Source organism: Prosopis cineraria, unplaced genomic scaffold, assembly GCF_029017545.1.
Source record: "Prosopis cineraria cultivar Desert tree isolate PC_DT_omini unplaced genomic scaffold, ASM2901754v1 PC13, whole genome shotgun sequence".
Taxonomy (NCBI): Eukaryota; Viridiplantae; Streptophyta; class Magnoliopsida; order Fabales; family Fabaceae; genus Prosopis; species Prosopis cineraria.
This window is the reverse complement of record NW_026555344.1, coordinates 26569590-26583921: the sequence shown is the minus strand read 5'-3', so window position 1 is coordinate 26583921 and position 14332 is coordinate 26569590. Positions and strand designations below refer to the sequence as shown.

At 30.1% G+C, this 14332-nt stretch overlaps 1 long non-coding RNA gene across 1 annotated transcript; it reads left to right on the top strand.

Annotated features, from left to right (window-relative positions):
• Positions 1–346: 346 nt before the first annotated feature.
• LOC129289794 (uncharacterized) lies at positions 347–2753 on the top strand. Its single transcript, XR_008588233.1, has 3 exons — positions 347–478; positions 602–677; positions 2396–2753. It is a non-coding gene; the product is annotated as an uncharacterized LOC129289794 (long non-coding RNA).
• The last annotated feature ends 11579 nt before the right edge of the window (positions 2754–14332 follow it).

The following is a 14332-nucleotide window of genomic DNA, read 5'->3' as shown; positions in this document are numbered from 1 at the left end:
ATGATAGGAATTATATTTAACATTATTTTCAAAAATTAAAAAAAATATTACAGAATAAATAAGTTTAAAATTTGCTTTTAAATCTATAATTTAGATATCAATTTACTCTTTTACTTATTTCAATTTATAAAAATTTTAGTTTTGCAAATTTTAATTTGGAGAGGCATATTTGATCATATTCCATTTTACTTTCCTTTTCATAATCGTTTCAAAACCGAATGTTTTGTTGGGTGACTCAAATAGCCACACCTTATTTCCAATATTCCATAACTGCCCTTCACTAAATAAACCCTACTTAGCTGCTGCTCCTACATCACTTTCATCCTCTCTTCGCCGTCGCCTCTTTGCTTCTTCATTGCCTCTCTGTTCAGTCACTGCCGTTGCGGTCGAGTGAACCTCCGGCGGCCACCGCACTTGCTCTTGCTCATTGCTTATTTTCTTGTCGTTATATTTTGCACTGGAACGATGACACCACTCTGTAAGCAGCAAAATATTTTGGTCCTACAATCTCCATTAATTTATCTTGCAATATGACATTTTTTTGAAATTTCTGGGTATCTTCCTCAAAGCATTATGAAACGATGTAAAGTCATTATCGCAGTGAATATGATGATGCTTCGATTTGCTGCTTCTTCGACTGTTTCTGCGGCTGTGATTTCTTTGATTAAACTAATTAGGTAATATTATTTTTATCTTTTCTATTTTTTATCTTTTAATTTGTTGATGAAAATTTATGCTTCTGATTTATTAGTTAGACTACAGAGTTTTTTTTTTTTTCCTTAAGTCGTTATATATATACTTTCATTGGATAATTTCAACAGAGGATGAGGTATATGACATAATGAAGTACATTAAAATCTAAAATTTTAATTTAGTTTAAAAAGATTGAAATAAAATTAATTTCAATGATGAAAATATTGAAATAGTCTCTGTTAAAAGAAAAAAAAAAATCATCAAACAGTTTTGAATTTTCCCTCTTTGTTGAGTCCTTTCATTTTTTATTTTCGAAGAAAGAGAAAATTAAGAATGGTGAATGACAAGTGGTGTTATAAAATTTACAAGCTATTGATGGTGATTTAGCAACATGTATGTGGAGTTGTTGGTTTATATTACTTATTAATGCATAACTTTACTTGTTGATTTCCCAACATAATTTGTTAATTACTTAGCATCACATGTTTATTTGTGACTCTTTTGTTAAACCACATTATTTATTAATCACATAACTTTGTTTGTTAATTCTTTAACATTACTTATTAATTAGATAACTTGAGCTATTTATACTATGACATTGAATAAAATGTGGATTTGGTTTCTAAATTGTATGGAGTTTAATAACAAGTAAATCTAAAAAATTAACACGTCTAATATAAAAAATTAACAAGTAATATTGAATAACTAATTTAAACGTAAATCTTTGTAGGGATATAAAAAGATGGTGGGCAACAAACAAGAATATACAAAACATAGAATATTTAGAAAATAATTTCATGAGAAAAATAAGGAAAAGTTCCACACCTTTCAAGATGTTGTCAAAGGTGTTAGAGAAGCATGGAAAAAAAGTTAATACTAGGGAGAAGGAGCACTACAAACAACAGGCAATAGTTGAAGGAAAATGTCAAAAATATATTTTATTGTTCAACACGAGATGTTCATCAAGCAAATTTAAAGAAGTAGTTGATTTTGTAAAAGCAAACCTAAGTCAATTGTTACTTATTTTTATATTTGATTATTGACATAAGTTGTGTTGAGTGGTTATAATCCAACTATAATAGTAGATATGTATTATCAGTATTGAAAATTATGTTGTGTCGTTAGGCAAAGTTGATAGTTGGTTGTAAGATCTTAAAATATATAACTATTTTTATTTTTTCTATTCTTTTGGGTTTATTATATTTTTAATTTTAAAGGGATCTTTTAGACCTTTTACACTTATATTGGTTTTAGTTGTTTGGGATCTCAAATCTTAAAAATCACAATTTAAGGAGTTTAAATTATACTTATCATAATAGTATTTATTTATCTAGCTCAATCTTTTCTATTATGATAGTTATTTTAAAAGATAGAATATTTTATAAGGTTATATTTTATCATTTTCTACCATGTAGTGTTTTAAATTACAGAATTATTTAAAAAAAAATATAGGATTAGTTAACTTCTGTTTACCATGGTAGACATTTTTCTACCATAATTGAGTTAATTATTTTGAAAAAATTTTTAGGGTGTTAAATCTTGGCATCAGAGCCTCATGTTTCAAGGTTCTTATAAATTGTGAAGTTGTTATGCATTAACTTAGCTTATTGACAATATACATTATTAAATTATAATGCTTCGCCTTTATTCTTTTTGTTTTGAAGATTAGTATTGACTTATTTTTGTGACTTCCATCCTTTAGGAGGGAGAGGTGGTGTCTACGACTAGAAGAAATGACAAGAATACTGTTAATCCTATTAAGCCAGTAGGAAATGACATACCCTCGCTGCCACAATTGGAACCCACACAGCAACAAATAGGCAAGGCCAACCCATATAGCTTTAACTAGGGCAGGGTGAGCCAACTATGAGGCAAATGATGGATCTATTATAGGATTTTAGTAACCATATGAAGAAGCAAGAAGAAGAGTTGGCCACTTTGAGGCAATAGAAAGAGAATGCCAACTGAGAGGGAAATGACCAACAATAAGGAAAGCATACCAAGGTATATACTGTGAGTTTAATCCGCTAATGAGGACTCACCTTCCCATTCTTACCATGAGACCGGTTCAAAGAATGAGAGTCCTACTTGATCAGAAGACATCCTCTATCATGAAGATTGGGATATTTTTCGTAAGTTTAACCCTCCTACCTTTGATGGAAATCTCAAGCCATCAATGGTTGAAGAATGGATAGATTAGTTGGAGACTATTTTTCATATGGTCGTGTGCACTTCTAATCAGAAGGTGTAGCTGGCGATAATCCTGTTGAAGAATGCTGCTAAGAAGTGGTGGGAAACATCAAAATCGAAGGATGAGTCCTCTCTCACTTGAGAAGAATTTAAGACCATATTATTTGAGCATTATTTTCCTACTACACTAAGAGTGAAAAAGGAGGTGAAATTTCATGCTTTTCGCTAGGGTAACCTGGATGAAGATGAATTTATTAAGCAATTCTCACAATTAACTAAATACTCCACCTACCTCCAGAAACATGAGGACACGGAGTGGATGGCTAAATGATTCTTGGAGAAGGCAAGGCCTGATCTGAAAGAACAGTTAGCCCCTTTTTAGATCAAGATATTTGGTGAGATGTGTAATAAGTTCGGGATTGTTTCTTGAAGGAAGAGAGAGGCTAGATTAGAAGCTGATAGAGAGAGAAGGAAGGAACCCAGTGGGAAGCCCCCTATTCACCCTAAACCTATTGGTTGAGTAAGGAAAGGAGCAACTAAGGTCTTGGAGGTTTTAGAAATTAGAAGAAGAAGGGCCATTACTAGAAGGGCTAAAACTATAGAGGGAATCAAAGTGAGAGTCAGGGGTCCTATAAGAGCCTAGCTACCTCTACTTCTACTTTGGTGCTACTAGTAATCAAGTGTGCAGTAAGTGTGGGAGGTTCTATTCTGGTAATTATTGGGTTTGTTACATCTACCAGAAGCTTGGTCACATCTCCTAATTCTACAATTAGAACAAGAACAAGGGTATTGATCAAAGACCTACAGTGCTAGCACTAGTGTATGCCCTCTCTAGGCTAGAGGCTACTAACAACCCTAATGCTATTCAAGATATAATTGATCCTTGACAATGATATTCATGCTTTATTTGATTCGGGTGCTATGCACTTCTTTGTAACTGATGAATGTATAAAAAGATGCAAATTACTTGTGTCTACTTTACTTTTGATGTGAAAATTTTTACTCCTGCTGGTTTGATTATAAAAATTACCAAGGCATGTCTAAATGTAGAGATTGAGTATGAGGATCGAAATACCACCATAGACCTTATTTGTTTTGTCTTTATCTAGGATTCAGGTTATTATGGGGATAGATTGATTGTCTACTAGCTATACTTGATTGTAAGAAAAAGAGTATGTCACCCTTAGCTCTTACTATAACCCCTATAGAGTCCTAGGATCCTTTGTTATTATCTGCAGCTCAAGTAAAAATGTATAAAAAGGGTTGTCAAGTTTTTTAGTTTTCTTATCAGTAAGGCAGAGATTGAAGAAGGTATGGATTAGATTTCAGTAGTGAGACAATTCTCTAACGTCTTTCCTATTAAGGTGATTGGTTTGCCTCCAGAACAAGAGTTTAAGTTCTCGATTAAGCTCATGCCCGATACGAGGCTTATTTCCAAGGCATTATATAGGACGTCCCTATCAAAGTTGGCTGAGTTGAAGAAATAGATTAAAGAGTTATTAGAGAAAGGGTTTATTAGACTAATTGTATTGCCATAAGGCCACTGGTATTGTTTGTGAAAAAGAAAAATTGGAGCTTCAGATTGTGTATTGATTACAGACAATTAAATAAGGTAACCATCAAGAACAAGTAACCTTGCCTCGAAATGATGATTTGTTGATCAATAGTCAATTTAGCGGTGTTCTCTAAGATGGAAATCAAGTATCATCAACTAAGGGTCAAAGTAAGGATGTCCATAAAACAGCTTTTTAGGACTAGATATGAACATTATGAGTTTCCTTGTGATGTCATTTGAGTTAACAAATGCCCCAGCCATTTTCTAGATTATATGAATTGAATTTTTGGGCCCTATCTTGATAAATTGATTGTAGTCTTTAATTGTTGACATACTTATATGAGGTAGACCATGCTAAACACCTCATAATTGTTGTGGAGGTATTGGGAGAGCATAAGCTATATGCCTAGCTGAGCAAATATGATTTTTAGCTTAAAGAAATCAAATTCTTTAAGCTAAAAATGTGATAGAAATTAAGAGTTTCTTGGGTTTTGTGAGCTACTATTGTTGATTTATGAAGGGTTTTTTAAAATTACAATTCCCCTAACTAAGTTAACTGTAAAGGATGCCCCATTTATTTGGACGAACGAATGCGAAGTTGCTTTCAAGAGCTAAAAAAGAGGTTAACTACCACATCGATCTCATTTTACCTGTCTAAATTGCTCCTTATACCTTGTATATCGATGCTTCTAAGAAGGGCTTAGGTTGTGTATTGATGCAAGAGGATCAAGTAGTGGCCTATGCCTCCTAACAATTAAGGCCTCATGAGGAAAACTACCTAACTCATGACTTAGAGCTTGCTGCTGTGGTATTTGCTTTAGATATGGAGGCACTATCTTTATGTTGTCTTCCTTTAAAATCTTTAGTGATCACAAAAGTTTTAAAATATTTGTTTGATTAGAAGGAACTCAATATGAGACAATGCAAATAGATTGAGTTCTTAAAGGATTATGACTTTGAGTTGAAGTATCATCCAAAAAAAGCTAACATGGTTGCCGATGCTTGAGCAGGAAACTTGTGCATGCTGCTCAATGATGGTCAAGGAACATGAATTATGGAGTAGCTTTCATACAGTAAATGTAGAAGTAGTTGAGAATCGATTAGTTGCTCTCTAAAATTACTAAGTTTGAGAACAATTTTTGGATGAAATCAGAGTTGCACAACAAAAGGATGATCATTTGAATAAGATTAAGGTGGAAATTAGGGTTTGGAAGAGCCATAGATTTTGATGTAATGATGACGATGTTGATAAAAACTCATATTGCACACAACTTTATCCATTCATTTAGAGTTCATTTTACATGTTTTATCCCTCATTTTAGTGTATCATGGTGTCAAAAGTAAGAAAATTGCTTAAGAGGCAAAAATTGTGCATTAGGAGTATTTTGATCCAAAATTACACTTTTTATGAAAATTGAATTAATGTTGTACTCCATATGTTTTATGCCTAGAAGAATGAATATGAAATTAGTTTTTTAAAATTCAATTTGGTTTGAGCGTTATAAAATAAAAAATCACATTTCATAATTGTTGACTTGACCGAATTATGATTTTATGTGCATCCATAATTCGATTTTACTTCATTAATATTCTTCTATGCTAATTAATTAACTCCATGTGCAAGAATTTATTTATTAGGTCACATGAATATTTAATTTTGATTTTGTATACATTTTATGACTTAGGTAGCACATGTTAACTTGAAAATTTTTGCAATTGGTCAAGGATCATAAAAGGGGACTAAAAAGGAAAAATGTGGCATCATTTTAGGTGAAAAAGGAGAGAATAATCAGATCCTCTGATGAAATAAATGAGAATACTTTTACTTAGGATATTCCCTTTAAGTCAATAAGAGAAAGCCATCTATTTATGTATGTGGGAAGTGTGTACCTCACTCTAGCCTTTTTTTTTTTTTTCCTTTTGTTTTTATTTTTTTTGCCTCATTTGCAGCTGGACATCCATGCCCCTCCCAGCTATTTTTCACCTAAAACATAAAGCCTAGCTACCACATACTAATCTCTCACCACCTTCTTCATTTTATTTTACATCCTCTCTCTTGTTCTTCATTGTTCTTCATTTTCTCTCATTTTTCAGGCATGATAGCCCCCTTCTCGCCTCCATTTCTCTTCATCTAACCATTGGATCATTACTAATCACTCACATTCTTCTCCTGTTAGTTCCCATCTACACATCCCTACCACTTGATTATCCATTTCATGCTTCATTCTCTACTCGATTCCATGGAGGGGTTTGCCAACTGAGTTTTTCATAGAGGACTTGAAGAACTTTGAAGGCTAAGTAATTTTGGGTGCTTAGAGGAGGATGGAAGCTCAATGAACACTTGCGTCTTCAATTTTCTAATCATTTTATTTTTCTCTTAATTTTTCTCCATCAGTAAACTTGTAAGACCATAATATTGGATTGCTATGTCTTTGCTTTACAATCATAATCTTGATTGATATTTTTGTATGGAGATTGATTTGATTATTGTTAAATTTCATTTGGTATGTTGAGCTCTATCATTCAGCCTTGAATGTGTCATAATTTGAATATTCTTGAGTATTTTGATCTAGCTTATGCTTCATCATAATCTTGAGAAGTGTTTATTGGGGCTTGCTTGTGATCTACCATAATTTTAGAGGTCATTTAGATTGTAAGGGGCTAAACATACTTGCTAGAATTTGCCATTAATCACCTAACTTGGGCCTAAAACTAATTAGGGAGTTGAATTGGACACTAAAATCTTAAGCTTAATTAGGGTCCCTAGTGAAATTGTTAGAGAGAATTATCCTAGTAGCTTTATAATTTGGTTAGAGAGAGAGAATTAAGGGTGGTAATTTATATTTCATAAGTTGTTAGGATTTAAGCATTAATCTAACTTCAAATACCCTATTCCATCCTATTTTTGCAAACTTCTTAGCTTAAGCTTTTAAGTTTTAAGAGGTTAATTAGTATTTAGTTTAAATCAATTAAAATCAAACAACTCTTGGGATTTTTATTTTAATTTAATTGCATTAAGAAGCTTTAGATTTAATCTTTAAGCACATCTTTAAGAGATGACCTAGGTTTGCCATTATACTATAAAGTTGGTTAATCTAGTCTAAATTTGTAAGTGTGCGATCGCTTGGTTCAGATGTTGTGAGATATAAGGGCAGAGTGTGTATGCCTAATGATGCTTGATTGAAAAATATCCTACTTGAGGAGGCTTATCAAAGTAGATACACTCTTCCACCAAGAGCAACTAAGATGTACCATGACTTAAGATGTGGTTGGTGGTAGCTAGGGATAAAAAGAGATATAAGTGAACATGTAACTAATTTGTTTGACTTGCTAGAAAGTTATAATTGAGTATTAGAAACTCGTCAGAATGCTACAATCTCTTGATATCTCAGAGTGAAAATGGGATATTATTTTTATTAACTTCATTATGAGATTGTTTAAAACATCTTATGGTCATGACACTATATAAGTAATTGTGGATCAACTCATCAAATTGGCTCCTTTTTTAGCTACCAATATTACCTATCCTCTTGAGAAATTAACTGAAATTATATAAGGGAAGTAGTGAGATTGCATAGAGTGATGACTAATATTGTATCTGAACGTGATCTAAGGTTTGCATCTAACTTTTGGAGGTCATTACAGGAAGCTATGGGTACTTGTTTAAGTTTTAACACTGCTTACTACTCCTACATCGATAGGCAGACGGCGAACTATTTAGATTCTTGAAGATATGTTGAGGGCATGTGCCATTAAGCTTAACGATATTGGGATAGTCACTTACTATTAGCTGAATTTGCCTACAATAATAGTTTTCACTCTAGCATCTAGGTGGCACCTTATGAGGACATTGTATGGAAAAAAGATGTACATCATCACTGTGTGTATAGAATGAGTGAGAGAACTGTTTTAGAGCCAACATTATTGATGAGACTGCCTGAAAGATTGCTTTAATCAAGCAAAAATTACTCACAGCTTAAAGGAGGTGGAAAAGTTATACAGATAAGAGGAGGAGATCACTCGAGTTTGAAGTAGGCGACAATCTCTAATAACTTATGTTGGAAGAGCTTTTAAGTCTAAGAAGTTGACTCCAAGGTTTATGGGACCCTTTTGAGATTTTAAAGCGAGTTGGACTAGTAACATACAAAGTCACATTACCGCCCAAATTGCTGCTATACACAATGTACAATGTATTCCATGTGTCACAATGAAGAAGTATCAAATAAATCCTTTCTATATTATTGAACCCAAAGAGATTAAACTTAGGGAGAATATGACATTCAAAGCTAAGCCAGAAAATAATTGTGGATTACAAAGATAAGTAGTTGAGAAATATGATCGTTAGATTGGTGAAAGTAATATGGAATGGCACAACTCTTGGTGATGCTACCTAGGAGACTGAGAAGAATATGCAATGTGACTATCCTTGTCTTTTTGAATAAGTACGTAGTTTATAGTTACTAACTCAATTTTTGAGAATAAAATTTTAAAAAAGAGGAAAAAAATTATAACATCCCAATTTAAATTTTAATAATTAATTTTGGTTAATAAATAATTTAGAGATATTTAAATGTAAGTAAATTAGTAAAAGATGATTATTAGATTTAATTTAGAATATAAATCTATGTTGTTAATTTTTTTTAAAATAATAATAATAATTATTATTATTACTATTACTACCATTACTCTTATTATCATTATCATTATTATTATTAAAAAAGAAGAAAAAAAAGAAATGTAAAAGAAAGAGATTAATAAAGTAAATTAAAGCGAAAAAAAAAAAAAAGTGGAAGGGGAAGGGATTGGGTTTCGTTGTGTGTAGGGGTGTATAAAGAGGGGAAAAGATGAGGAGAGGGAGTTTATAGTGTGGGAACCGCATATTTGTTTTGGCCTTTTCATTTTCCCTTCCATTCTCATTTCCTTCCGTGCGCATGAAGACAGAGAGAGCAAGAGCGCACAATCGCCGGCGACGCGGGAGCTATTTTTAAAGGGGAGGCTTTCTAATATAATATTTAAATGTGATTTTAAATTTTTTAAAACTATATAAGTATTTTAAAAAAAATTTTATTCATCCATTCTCTTAGCTTTTGATTTGGTGATAATGAAAAATCTAAGATTTAGAAGAGGAACGATTTTATAATGAATAAATGTTGATTATTGAGGTTGTTAATAGTATAATAAATGTTCTAGAATATAAATTGTTGATAAAATTTGAATTTGAGGCTTATGAATTAAACTTTAGACATCTATGGATAATTTTTGTTAAATCTAAAAATATATGTTGATTATTGATGTTTAAATAACTATTTGAGATGAGAAACAGAATATTATGGCTATAGAATGATGATTCTACGCTTGAAACTAAATTTATAATTTTTGGGTATTTTAGGTGTAATTTTATGAAATTAAAAAAGAAAATTTTGATAATAAAAATTGATTTAAAAGTTAATTGTAACTTAGTAGTGTTTATTGATGGTAAAAGAGGAGTTATAAATTTTATTGATGATACTAACTTTAGATTGTATTAATATAAGATTATAAATTATGTTATTTTTTTATTTTATTATTAGAGTTATTTTATTAGTTTCAATAATGAAACTAATATTTTTAAATAATATATTATTTGTAAATTGTGTTGTTGGCAAAGATTGTGGTTGTGAAAAATAAATTGTAATGAGTAATTTATTGAAAAAGTAAAAAAATAACCATACTTTAATTTGTGTTTTAATTTTGTTGTCTATTGGAGGTGGCTTGTAAAGGTTCAGATTAATTTATCTTTAGTCGAGTAATCCAGTATCAAGTGAAGGCTACGGATCGAGATTAATAGAGGGAGATAAATAGTTGTTTGTCATACCATACAATATCTATTGTATTTTTGTTGGGATTATTTATTGTTGTTTCTCAATTAACAAAACACATTTTACTTTTTGCATACACTATCATAAATTGACATTAATTAAAAATTTTGAGTCTCATTATGTGGTTAACAATTTTCAAGAGAAGGGTCACCAGTAGTGCGTGGGAGGAGTTTCGAGGCTTAGTAGTATAGATTCACAATTTCTTTTATAGTAGTGTTTGTTGATCATGTTTTAATGTGTTTATTTTGTCACCAAATATTGGTTGGTTTTTATGTTTTGTGATTGTCAATACTGATTGTTTATTTGTGATAATCATATGAATATAATGAAATAATCATGCCTTTAAATCATTTTTGCTTTTGATATACTTTGGATGACTGTAACTTTGATGTCTAGTCTATTCTTGAATGATTTAAAATGGCATGATTATGGAGCCATATAATTGGCTCGTTTAAAATTAATTAAATTATCTATTTAAATTGTTTGTTTATGGTCTGCACTTGTTGGGAGCATAAGGCTAAAACATGTTATTTTAGTCTAATGGCATATATGGGAGGTCATGAGTAGTGATTTGTTCTCTTTTTTATGTTATCTTATGCTAGATGAATTCAAGTACATTTGCTTTGAAATTGAGCGTTGTGATATTGTCAAGTTGATAGAAATTTACTGTGGGCTGCTAAAGGTGAAAAATTATAACAAAAAAGCAGGAGATGTACAGACATTCATCAATGAGCATGGAAGGTGTTAATAATAATGTCTTGGAAAGTATTGATTATAATATCTTCAGAAAAGCTTCTAGTAGGCCATTTAGTAAAACCAGATAGTCTAACCCCTTGAGAAATGAATTGCAGGCACTTGAACATGTCAAAGTTAAATTTGCATCAATAATATTCTTGCCTGTCAAGAATCTACAACAGTAGAAGAGATTCTAATGTGATTCAAATATTTCTAAGACAATTTACAATAGAACATTATTAAAGATTTTTTTTACTTTACTGTGATTTCTTTGATTAAACTTATCAAGTAATATTTGTGAATTTTATTTATTTATTTTAAGTTTTTTTTATCTTTTTTCTTGGAATTTGTTGATGAAAAATTGTATTCTTAATTTCTGATTGATTAATTAGCCTTTTTTTAAAGTTATTATATATATATATTTGCATTACTCTTGTCTATTTAATTTAATTCCATTGGTTAATTAACTATCTAATTTAATTTTCATGTACTAAATCAAACATTTGATTTACATGTGTAGACCTATGTGATTTTCTTGTGTGATTTAATTTTCAATTTATAAATTTTTATTGTAAAGAAACTAAATTTTTATAATTTTTAGAATCTTGGTTAGTTTTTTAAAGCAAAAGTCAAATTTATTAATACAATAAAACGATTATAAATAAAAGGTTTCACAGGAATGGTTAAACTATCCTCCCAACCCATAATACTGAAACAAACTTAACAAGCTGGGAATATTATTAGCAAAAATTGGTCCAAAACAAACATAAACATAAACGAACAGTAACAACAGCAACAAACTAAGGCATAGAAATAGAAACAAGAAGAAGAAAATAGAGACACGTCGTATGAATTCTTCTAACAAGCTATGAAGTATCTTTTGCATGAGAGGAAAACCCAAAAATATATGTTGAATGTTTAATTGATTAAGTGCATGAGTTGTAAAAATACTTATAAGCCTCCTGACTCTCAAGCTCCCATAAGAATTGGAGTATGAAGCGATTTTTGTGTTCCCATAAAAATAGATTAACTATTGTTTTAAGTGAAAAAATGGAAATAACAAAGAAGCGGTTCTATGTTGAATCTACCCGTACAAAAGATATTCTCGAATATCAGAAACAAAAACAACAATAAAAGATGCTGCAATGTTGCATCAAACGTGCGTTTGGATTAAAAAAATTCACAATTGAAGTGAGACTCAAATAAAGTTAGCAAATTAAAGTTAGGAAAAAGTTTGTAATTTTAGTATGATTTATGTTTGGATTTTTTTTTTAGAAGTCAATTGAATAAGTTAAATTTATTTAGACAATTTGATTCAAAAGCCATTTAAAATATATAATAATTAAAATGTACATGAATTTCTTACGTATTTTTTTTGTTGCTAAGTTGATATTTTTAGGAAAAATATTAAATTTAAAAAATTTAAAATAAACTAGAAATGTAAAATACAATGATAAATAAAAAATATTAAAATTTAAATAGGTAGAATTAAATGATAAAATTCAAAATATTCAATTATAAAAATCTGAAATAAATTAATACAAAATATTTAATTCATATGAGTTACAATTTTATTTTTAAAAGGTAGAATTTAAAATATAAAATAAAATTAGTATAGATAATATAATTGAGGAATCAATTTAGATGTCTAACGACAAAAAGAGTATAAATTTTATGATTAATTTGATATTTTCTAAGAAGTAAATATTAAACTTTAAATTATTGAAATTACATTTCAAAAAGACAATTTGAATGTGTAATGACATAAAAGGACATGAATTATATATATATATATATATATTGGTGATTGAATTTAATATTTTTAGGAAAAAAATTAAATTATATTTTTTAAAAAAAGTAGAATAAAAACATTTCATAGGTGGGGCATTTTTACGATCGAATCAGCAATAGCTACCTATTAAACACATATTATGTATATTAAAATAGTTTCACTTTAAAAACCATATTGTTAAATTACAACTAGATTTTTTTCCTTGCCCAATAAAGTGCAATTATCTCTATCCACTATACATGGCACGTTATATAAAAAATATACTATTTGTCTACCATAAAAAAAATACTATTTAAAATATATAAGTAAAGAAATAAGCAATGAGATTAGGAGGTGAAATAAAGAAGGAGTGAGAAGATTCTAACAAATACTGCTCCTTTCAACCATTATCATAAGAAATATTTAGGTAAATTGTGTATACTATATTATTTATGGTCTGTTTAATTAAAATACTCTAAATAATTTAAATATAATTTTGTGTGACATTTTTTAAATTGATTTTATTTTTATAATAGAATATATTTGATTTTTTACATTTTCGCTCTTTATTATTATTAATATCAGAATTAATTTATAGTTAATGTTATTTAAATATTATATTTTTATTGAATAGATTACAAATGATGTGGTACATCCAATCTATCTAAGTAGTTCTCCCATCATCATTGCATGAAATACGCTGAAAGAAAAGCTTCATTGCCCAACTTCAGTTAAAATGCTCTTCTAGGCTCTAATGCTCGTTTATATTTTTGTTTTCTTTTCCAAACAAATTTTTAATCTAGATAATGGATTTTTTACTCTTTAACTAAGGTTTGGATTATCCCAACTTGAATTGAGAAGTAATCCAAACAAACCCATGGACTTTTGAGTGGCTGCAAGTGAACCTAAAGGTCTATAAGTTAATAAGGTTTTTTTTTTTTTTAAGGAAAAAACTTAGTTAAAACCAACATCAAGGGAAATAGTCACCATCTCATTTAGTTCCACTTAGACTAGGTTCATCATCATCATCCATCTTGCCCTCTTGAAAGACATGACCAGTGTCGATCTCTACTTCCATTATAAGGAATCACTTAAGACCGAGCATACAATTGTTGATGTTGGGTTACATACGCCTAAAAAGGCTTGAAGTTGATATGAATATAGTAAGTAATAGCGAGAGATTGGGTCTGTGTCTCCAATTAGCCTAGACCTAAGCACCTAGTCAGTTGTTTTTGGCAACACTGCTTGCGTTAGGAAGATAGTGCCATTAAATTTTTCATTAGACCGGAAATGTAGTTCTTTTCAGTGTTTTAAAACCAAACCAAACAGGATGATCTAACTTGTTGGACCGTCGACTAGGTAGTGAAACGATTCAGTTTTCTTCAAAAAAAAAACAAAAGAAAAGAAAAGAAAATATTCAGAGGGTCGAGCTGGGTTGAATGGGTAAAGAATTGGAAACCATTATTGAATTGGGTTGAAGTGGCCAATAGGACTGGTCTGAGGCTTTTTTTTTGTAAAAAAAAAAAAAAA